Here is an 11277-nt window from a genome sequence, read left to right as displayed (position 1 = left end):
GTATCAGTAGTTTAATTATAGACACTAGAACAAATATTTAAATGGTAAAAAAAAAAAAAAAAAGGTTTACCATTCTTAGTTGGTCATGAATTTTAAAAAAGTTATTTAAAGGGACCATGGCAAATAGAAGTATTATCAAATGTATGATTTAATTTTTCACTTCAACAGAATTATTAAAAATGGAGAATATAATAAAAATTTATATTTTAAAATTAGCTCTAGATTAAGTCCAAATGACTATCTTAATTTAGAATGAAGTGAGACAGAGTTTTTAATTTAGGATCTTCAGCCTTTACTAGGGGCATTATATATATATATATATATATATATATATATATATATATATATATATATATATATATAGAGAGAGAGAGAGAGAGAGAGAGAGAGAGAGAGAGAGAGAGAGATGTTTCTAGAATAGAAAATACATGTGTTTAGTAAGCATAGGAAAGATATCTTGTTCCTTACCACTAACAAAAAAAGGAATTGAAAATGAATAGAATTTTATTTACCAATCTATACAAACTCTTTATTTTTATTAAACCCAATGTTGACTAAATAGGGGGAGGTGGTATCTCAAACATTAATGGGTAAAAACAACTCAACAGTATTGTTTAAGACAGTGATCTAATTTAGAATTTTATATGACATTGATCTAGGGATGATCTTGAGGTATTTATGTCAAACAATCTTTGCATATAAAGAAACAGTTGGGCTGGGCATGTGGCTCAAGCGGTAGCGCACTCGCCTGGCAAGCGTGCGGCCTGGGTTCGATCCTCAGCACCACATACAAACAAAGATGTTCTGTCCACTGAAAACTAAAAAATAAATATTAAAAATTCTCTCTCTCTCTTTTAAAAAAATAAAGAAACAGTTGTATAAGCATACTTAATAACTTTACTTAGCAAAATTAGCTCTAATAACTATGTGTAATTTGTGGCTTTACCAATTCTAAAAATATCAATGCATGCAGGGCATTGCCTCATATCACTAAAGTCGAGAAAAGGTCTATCATGTTAACATTTTTTATTGCAATAAGCCATTGGCTGTTGAGCTGATTTATTTTTGTCTGTTTGATATTTTCAAAGTAACTATTTTTAGAGTGATTTTTTTTTGTAATAAACTGTTGATAAGGGCTCAAAGTAAGGCCCTGTTTTAATGTTTTCAAGGCTTAAAAAAAAAAATAACTTAAAAGGAGAGTAACATGTTTATCCAGGAAGCGTCTTCCTCCTGGAGCCAAGACTAGAATTCCAGTCCTTTTCTGTCTGTCTGTTTTTGTTTTCCCCATTTGGTCTCCATTTAAACTGTGGTGTAACATCCAACCTTGGCTAAAACTATGTTAACCTCTGTGAATCCCTTAGAATGTCTAGGGCTAACTGGATGATAAACTCATCTTTTGAAAATGGGTGTCTCCCTATAAATTTAGGGTGTTGTACTGTCCTTTTGAGTCTCTCTATGAAAATAATAGGATTTCCCCAAGGACTTACTATAATCCCTTCGTAGGCATCCTGTTCATCTGTTGGATATTAATCTATTTGGGGAGAGATTGATTCCTATTCCGTGTTCTTGGGACATGGTTAAGATAAATCTCCTTTAAAATTGTTTTTAAGATGGCCCTCTATTTTAATGTTTAGCTAAATAATAGCATAATATGTCTGTAGATAAGATTAGAGACCTGGCATGAATTTTGAAATATTTCTATGTATGAATTTGGATCTCTTGAAAATCTCCTGGAATTTGTTTTGGTCCATATTAAGTGAGAGAGGTCCCCTTTGATCTTACCTTCCAGTAGGTAATTTTTTAAGGCCTTCTTTGATGATAGTAGTTTAGGCTAGATATGAAAATGAGATACCTTTTATTGATCATTGTCATTTTCCAACACACACACACACACACACACACACACACACACACACACACACAGTACTTTATCTGTTGCATCCAAGGATTAAACACTCAAGGTCACTCCGGGTGAACTGGGCTGGTGCAAAATAATCACACAGAGACAGAAACATACATTTTTCTTTGGGTTCTGTGATGGTTCTTCTGACCCAGCTCCCACAAAGGAGGCAAGGCATGCAAGAAAGAGAGAGAGAGAGCAGGCCTTGAACCCAGTTTTATTGGGGAGAAGCCATTCAAATGAAGCAAGGGGTCAAGCTTCAGGGAGTTGAGTCTAGCTTCCTGATGTCTGCTGTCAGCAGATTGATTGACAACTTGGAAGGCCACGCCCATCTCATGAGCTGTGTGAGAATCCAAAGCAGAGCAAGAGAAGGGGACACACAAAGGGAGCTTCCATGGAACACTGTATCCCAAGGGCAAAGGGGCAGGATTACAAAGAAATAGGTGAGTGCAATTCGACCCCAGTGGGTATGTCTTCTCCTAAAACCATGCCCTGATATCTGAGCTAGAACAATGCCCAAGTCACTATGAAATGTAGCGATTGGTCAGAGCCCCTGCAGGACTTAAAGATGTGTTCATTCAGGACAGCTCTTCACATACTCCCCACTTCTTAATAAAAAAAAGGAGGGGGAATCATATCCTTCAGCCACTCTATTCTTGGTCAAACATCATTATGACCTACTATTGAGACACAAAAGAAATTAGTAGAAAATATAATTTTAATAACATACCATATAAAATATTTCAATAATTTAGGACTAAAAAATCATTTAATTAACTTTGAGAGATCCAGATTATTATTATAACCCTGCCAAACACTCATCAGAAGATTCTTAATCTTTTCCCAATTTTATTGGGAAGCATTGTGTTTAGCCAAAGTAACACAGACATATTTAATTGGCACAGCGTTTAAGCTTTTACTCAAATCACAGAGCAGAGGACTTATTGACATTATTTATTACAGTGGCTTCTAGAGCACTTTATCTTGGTTTCAATCCTTCCATTAGTACTTGCCTGACTATGAAGGATCCTGGAAGTAATTTAAATCAAATTATTAAGAAAATCCATATGTTATCAGTTTTGAAACATAGTCACAAAGGCTGTAATTGTAGAAGCAAGGAATAATGTTTAAACTAGTCACTTCAAGGATCATGAGACCAAGAGCTTGGTTAATTGGCATGCATCTGTTTCAAAGCCTGAATGTTAACCTCAGCATGATTAGCTGGCACTAGGTCAAAGGAAGATTGATGAGAATTGATGTCCTTTTCCTTTGCTATAACTAGTGATAAAATTAGGCAAGTTGTACCATTCAGAGGTTACAGGATATTTAATCATCTTTTTCTCTTAATTCTTACATTGAAGGAGTCTTTTATTTCGGTCAGTAATGTAAAATTCTGGAAGCAGAAGTTAAACGTCAAACATCCCTTTGGATGTCACCTTCACTGAAGGTCAAGATGTTACTAACGAATCCTCCAGGGGTCTTGGCAGCATAATTGTTTTTCTGTCAATCCTAGAAGACCAGTCTAAAATATACCCACCAGTCTATTTCTAGACACCTTATGTCATACTGGTAAGATATTTGCACAATCCACCCACTTCTGAAAGTTGTCAATTTCTTCTATAGAATAATTAGGACAATAATACATTGGTGGACATTTTATGTAAATAATTGGCCTGTATAGAAAAATTCTATTTTAACAATTTTTCTATTTTCACAATTATCCAGGTATATAGTCTTATTATCCAAGGGCCAGCATGATTGACTGATTTATGTTTCTCATACGCTATTTTTTTTTCTCAAAAGATACTCCCAGACAGCCTGTTTACCATAGGATCAATATATAGATATAACTGACCGTTACAGTCGTACGATCAATCTGGTTTCATGGGTTGAACTTACAGTGCACACTGCAAGGCATATTAAGAGTGGAAATGAGAGGGGGGCCCACAGGGGTCTCTTCATAATCATTACTTACCTGATAAGCTCATGAAGCTGCATGGCTGTAAACTCTGCAGATGAAAATTTACCTTCCTGGGTGAGGTTGTTCAGTCATATCACAATGACAGGTTTAAACTATTTTGAAATTCAGCTAATTTACTGAATCATGTTCAATAACATAAGACTGTTAATATCACAATTTAAGAAAAAAATTGAATTATTTGTAAGATCTAGTATGTGCACACAAGGTCCTCCCCCCCCCCCTTTTCTATATTTAATACAATTGAATAAAGGCTGGCATAAGCCATAATATCACTAGTTTTAAGTGATAGACAATAGTACAAGTATTTAAATAATAAGAAAGGATTCATTATCTCAAGCTGATCATAAAACTTCACAAAGGTCATCTACTAGTTAAGTTTAATATTAATAAATTGGAAAGAGACCATGTTAAATAGAAATTAGCCTTCATTAATTGAATGACATAATGTTGACTTTAATAGAATTACCAAAAATTGAAATATAACCAAAATTTATATTTTGAACTTAGCTCTAGATAAACTTTAATGATTATCTTAATTTGGAAAGACGGTAGACAGAGTTTATAACTTAGGAGTGGTGGTCTTTACTATGGGCGTGAGAAATATGTAAACATCCATCTAAAATAGGAAGTCCATAGGCTAAATAAGCCTGGAGAAGATGTTTTGTTTTTTACCATTAATAAAGAATGAAATAGATAAATGAATAGTCTTTTATCTATGAATCCATAAAAAAACTATCATTATTATTATCAAACATAATGTTAATCTAAGTAGGGGGAGTTAGTATCTCAAATATCAATGGGTTAAAAAAAAAGTGAACAGTATTGTTTCAGACAGTGATTTAATTAGAATTCTACATGGCATTGAACTAGTGATAACCTTTTGAAGGATCTATGTTAAAACATTCTTTGGGTAAAAAGAAACAGTTGAAAGAAAATCCTTAATAACTTTACTTAATATAGAAAATTAGATTTAATAATTATGTATAATTTGTGGCCTTACCAATTTTAATAATATCAATGTATGCAGGACAATATTCCACACTATTAAGGTTGATAAAAGGTCTATCATGTTAAATTTCTTATTGAAATAAGCTATGGGTTGTCTGTCTAATATTTTAGGGATAACTGTTCCCAGAGTTATTTTTCTCAGTGATAAATTGTTGACAGGGGCTTGAAGTAAGGGCCCTGTTTTATTGTTTGGAGGTAAAATTTTATATTCTTAAACATCGTGTTTTCATAAAATGGTAAACAGATGTGATTAACCGTGTATTGAAAACAACAAGATATTTCTTATTAAAATAAAATAATTTGCCTAAATTCAGAAATTTACAAGGATTATTTCAAAAAAAATATGGGGTCAACAGATGGGAAAGCGAAATAAAAAGTTCTATTTTAATTTTTTTTATTTTAATGTTCTTAAGGTTTTTCCTTAAGGACAAATGTTAATACACTGATATAAACCAAAGTTCAATCTATATGTTAAAAGACAAGGATTTCTTAAAACACTAATTTAAGAAATTAATGTTATGGGTAAATTGAAACATTAATTTACCCATAACATTGTGTTTATTAAGTTTTTTCTTTCATTCATTTTTTTTTGAGCAAGTAAACTTGAAGGAATTAAGAATTATACAACTATGGTTAAACAACAACTGTTTTTTTTTTTTTTTTTGGATTATTGCAATATATTATTTCTGTAAGAGCTAAACAGAATTACTATATAAATATCAATGAATTGTGATGCTATTACTCTTGTCTGTCTATTAAATATGTTCATATCTTCCAGGTATACAGGTCTTAAAGGCAGAAGTTTTAAAAGAACATTATATCAAGCTGCTGTCCTTCAAACTAAAGTTGTATGGTGATTTGGGGCTCATAAAGATGATAAACCTTATTAGAAATTTATTTATATCCTTTTTATGCTCTATAACTCAACCTGTTATCAATAAGATATAAAGTTTTATGTGATTTTTTACACTGTGGGATAATTTAAATATATTTTTTAAGTTAATGAAAGCCTAAGTTATATAAAGGTTTAAATTGTGAAACACAAAATCGTTTTGTTACTTTTCCACAAAAGGTTAAAAGCTCTCAGCCTTTCTCTAATTTATGCTTTACGTTAACATCCTATTGTGTTAGCTAATACTCATGTAACCTCAAGCAACAATATATGTAAGCTTTGTAAAATGATATTTAAGAAACAAAGATCAGGGGCTGGGGATGTGGCTCAAGCAGTAGCGCGCTCGCCTGGCATGCGTGCGGCCTGGGTTCGATCCTTAGCACCACATACAAACAGAGCTGTTGTGTCTGCCGAAAACTAAAAAATAAATATTAAAATAAAAAAAAAAGAAACAAAGATCAGCTTCAGAACTAGAACACTTCACCGAAGATTTGTAGGAGCTCCACCTTACTGAGATAAGGCTCAGGCTCCCTCCTTACCACATGTCAGAATGTCTTTTCTTTCCTGAGAGCTGGGCTGATCTGCAGCCTGGGTTTGGGAGAGACAGCAGCTGGCCATCATTCTATCTGTACACAACATAAGCTTGCTTTAATTTGATTTAAAATTGGAGTTGGTGGTCTTTTGTTTGCATTGCGGTTCAACACATAGCACTGTCTTTTGACCTTCCTTTCCAAATAAACACCATGAGAGACACAGCAAAAGGCTGGTAACAGAGATAGCAGTGACAATCACCCTAACTTTAGCATGCTTGCTACCTTTAATATTTGGACTCAGGTATGTAAGGAATTCTTATCAATGGCCACACAAGGCCCCAGGAGAGGGAGCATGGTCCAGGATGGCCACCAAGGCCTTGGGGAAGGAGGAACATGAGTGTGGGGAACTGAGAGGACTCTGAGCTCAGGCAGTGCAGGTAAGAAGGGGACAGAGAAGAGCAGATCCAGGTAAGACTGGGTGGTGCTGGCCCAGGAAGTTCATCAGACCCAGGAGAAAATGGGCATCCATGCAAGTGCCTGCTGCTCCACAGTCATTAATAGACCCCAGGACCAGCAATATCCAGGACTCTTGGGCACAATGACCCCAGCAGAGCACAGCAAGAACACCCAGAAGTTTATAGCAACATGCAGGACCCCCTGCAGGACAGGGCAAGCACTGGAAAGCAGGACTCCTGGGAATTTTTTGGCTATAGGATGGAGAGTACTATTGCCCTTGTGAGTGCTGACCACCTCCGGGGTGCTGCACCCACTGTGGACTTCGCGTGGGCCATGACCACTGGGTAAGAAGGTTGCAGCTCTAAAGTGTCTGGAAACCTTGAATCCAGTGCTCCTGAATTCGCACCAGAGACCCTGCTGTATAATGTCCAAACAAGAATTTCTGGCTATGACCTGGGGTCTTTTACCAGTGGAGGCCCCATTAGTGATGTGGGGCAGATGAGGCTGGACACCCAGGGAAGATTCAGGGAGCCAACTTACTAGCTGCAGGGCTCACAGGGGTATCCCTAAAATTTTCTAAACCTCCAGTTTGAAATTTCATTATGTTTACCCCCAGTGGGAGGGGGTGGAGGTGCACATTTTTTGTAGGAGTCTACATAAAGTTTTTTCTCCTTTACTTTATAGAAAGTGCTTTGTGTACCATTCAGAATAAGATTAGTCAGAGGTCTTTCAAGCATTACCATAAAACCAGAAGTAAGGTCATCAGTCTGCATGGGAACCCACATTGAGTTCTTTGCAAAACCTTTTCCTGACATTCTGTTCAAAGAAAATTATGGTGAGGGTCTCTGGAGAAGCTTATTTAAAATTCTTAGGTGGAGAAGGGAGTGCCACTACATTAGGACATCAGACTGGGACTCTCCTTACCTTGCCTTTTGTTACATACTTTGTATGAAAAAAAAAATCATCACATGATGTTCCCAGGGCTACTGAGGTACCCTAAACAGAGAGAGAGGTCCAGCCTAGATTTTCTGGCATATTCCACCTAAGTATTAATCATGGGGAGAGAAGCTAAGTGGATGTCAGTTTTTAAAATTCACTGATGTCAAGAACCTTCAAGAAAAAAGGGACCAGCTGCAAATGTGGGGGAAACACCTGCAGAGCTGCATCTGTTGATGTGGACAGTAGTGGGGTCCACGCACACAGCAGCAGCAAACTCACCACCTGAGCTAGGGGAGGGCTCAGTGCTAGAGCACCTGTCTAGCAGGCACAAGGCAAGATTGGGTCCCTGGCACCAGGGAAAGAGAAGAAATAGAAAGGAACTCAATTAAGTACAGGGCAAAGTATATTTTGAGAAGGTGCCTCTCCAAACAATACATACAAATTACAACTTTTATAATGCCCTTTAATGTGCCTATATACAACACAACATATGAGACTTAGAAGAAACACGAGTAATAGAGTGGTGGTCCCAGAGGGTATGTACAGAAAAAGGTGACTTGATCTTGTATATGTGTGTGCACGTGCACAAGCATGTGAGAGTGCATGTGTGGGTGCCAAAACTCACCCCATTTTTAATGTCACTTGGTGCTCTAGAGAACACTCACGTGAGAGCCAGGCCATTTTTGATAGTCTCTGTGACCCTGCTAAGGTGCTTTTCTGGTGCCTGGTGCATGGAAGGGAAATTAATTAAAGTTCATTATATCATGAGCTCTTAATAAAAATGAATAATTGGTTTCCTTAAATATTGAAAGAGTTCTTCCACCCCTGTTTTCAACATAAATTATCTAATATACATTTTTTTCCAAGTCGTCTCCAGTTTAGTTCAACTGAACTAATAATAATTTGGAAGGTGTGAATTAATGTTCTTATGATGATCAGCATTATCTTAGAATCTTAGAGCTTGAAGAAGAAACACATGAAGAAGTAATTCCTGCATCTGAATTGGTGACACCTGAAACTCGACACAAACAAGGCACATTTCGATTTACATCAGGGATTCAGGAAACACCCAGGAGCTGAGCACGGTAGCATATGTCTGTGATCCCAGTGGCCATAGCAGGAGGATCACAAGCTTCAATTCAGCCTCAGCAAGAAATGGAGGCCCTGAAGAAGAACTTAGCAAGATCCTCTACGAAACAAACAAACAAACAAAAAATTAAAAAGGACTAGGGATGGGGCTCAGTGCTTAAGGACTCCAGATACGATGATGATAATGTTCCTTTTCTCTTCTCCATTCTCTGAGCCTGGTAATTATATATCTAAAACCTCTCACAATTTTTATTTTGTCATAACATATGTAAAAGTCATACAATATTTGAGGACACAGAAAATATCAGAATTACATATGGAAAAAGTTTTCAAATTATGAGACCAGAGTTTCTTTTTAAAAAAAAAAAAAGAGAGTGAGAGAGATAGAGGTAGAGAGAGAATTTTTTAATATTTATTTTTTAGTATTTGGCGGACACAACATCTTTGTTTGTATGTGGTGCTGAGGATCGAACCCGGGCCGCACGCATGCCAGGCGAGCGCGTTACTGCTTGAGCCACATCCCAGCCCCGAGACCAGAGTTTTAAAATACCATTTATTTGATAAAGCCTTTAGTGGAAAAAAAAAATGGACAATATAAGAGAAAATGTACTTAATGGAAGGAGAGAGAAAAAAACTCTAAAAAAGAATTAAAATGTTGTGACTGAAAGTTAACACAACTTTTTCATACACACATACATGCACAGTATATATAAGATTATGTCATAATATGGGAGTTGACTACAGATGCAGAAAACTTAAAATACAGAAAAATTGAATCTAACAATAAGAGAGATTCAACTCAGAAAAACATGCTACTTTCACATCTTCATGCTGAAACAATCCCTACATCCACTGCAGGCTGCATTTTTATGACCTCTGAAGAGACACAGGAGGAATGAAGGCACACACACTTTCCCCTCAGCAAAAAAGAGGTTGCTGGCTGAGGACAGTGCAGGACCATATCAGGCTGAGGCAGCGGGATCACAGGTTCAAGGCCAGCCTCAGCAACTTAGCACCATGACTGGTGAGACCATGTCTCAAAATTGAAAAAAAAAAATTTAAAAAGGACTGGGATGTGGCTTGGTGGTTAAGCACCTTTAGGTTAAGTAGTAGTAAAAATAATAATAATATAATAACAATAATAATAATTATTATTATTATATATTTATTAATATAATTATTGTAAATATTATAATATTATAAATATTATTATTATAATTATTATTAATTATATAATTATAATAATAATTATTATTATTACAATTATTATTATTATTCAAAAAAAATTTCCCCAGGTCTGAGCAAGTCTAAGTGAATGTGAGTCAACTGAAGTCTCACCACATTTCTTCTCTGGCGCTTTCCTCCAGGGCGATCCTTCCCACTGGTCGGAGGCCTGGAGACGGAAGGTGGGGCTAGAGGAGGTGCTGTTTCTGCTGCTCCCTGGTGAAGCCCAGGAAGTAGGCAGGCTGCTTCTCCACAAGGTCTCGCCTAGACGGAACACCGCATCTCAGAGAGAGGGAGAAGCCCCCTAAGCCGTGGGTTTTCACAGAAATCACCAGCGCTGTGACCACCCGCGCAGAAACCAGAGCCCCTGGGCTCCAGTGAGTCTTGGGCCTCTGGAGCCAGGGCCCAGGTTCGAGCCCACACGCGGCTCTCCAGCGGCTCAACAGAAGCACCTCAGCCCCTCTGCAGAGCTCCAGGCTGCGCTGCTCCCACGCAGCTCACTCGGCTGCTACCTGTCCACAGCACAAGGCCATCGGCCAGCTCCCCCACCTCACTGGACACCCGGGTTCTGGAAGCAGAGCGACTCCATCTTGAATCACCTTCCTCGCCATTTTATGGGGGACATAGCTCACAGATGGAATTGCCATCTCAGCAGGTACCTGATTTCCAGCCACCCCCCAGCGGTGATAATGGTCACAGTGGCCTCCCAATACAAGATCAGCTCTCAGGTGGACAGGAGTGCAGTGCGCCACCCACCTGGAGTGAGCTGGGGCTGAGAGGCCCTGCAGTTGGGACCTGATAAATAAGAGAGGGAAGGGGACTACAATCTGGGACACAATTGAGAGATCAGGATCTGGGAAATCTCTAGGTGAGAGAGGGAGATGATACCATACTGGGGGCTCAAGTCAGATGAGTGGTCACAAAAAAGACCTGTGAGACACTTCTCAAAAGAAGATATACAATCAATCAACAAATATATGAAAAAATGCTCATCATTTCTATCAATCAGAGAAATGCAAATCAAAACTATGCTAAGATATCATCTCACTCCAGTCAGAATGGCAGCTATTATGAAGAGAAACAACAATAAGTGTTGGTAGGATGTGGGGAAAACGGTACACTCCTACACGGCTGATGGGACTGCAAATTGGTACAGACAGTATGGACATTCCTTGGAAATCTAGAAATGGAACCACCATTCGACCCAGCTATCCCTCTCTTCGGACTATACCTAAAGGGCTTAAAAACGGCATAC

This window comes from Marmota flaviventris, chromosome X, assembly GCF_047511675.1.
Source record: "Marmota flaviventris isolate mMarFla1 chromosome X, mMarFla1.hap1, whole genome shotgun sequence".
Taxonomy (NCBI): domain Eukaryota; kingdom Metazoa; phylum Chordata; class Mammalia; order Rodentia; family Sciuridae; genus Marmota; species Marmota flaviventris.
The sequence above is the reverse complement of the archived record's forward strand: the minus strand, read 5'-3'. Positions refer to the sequence as shown.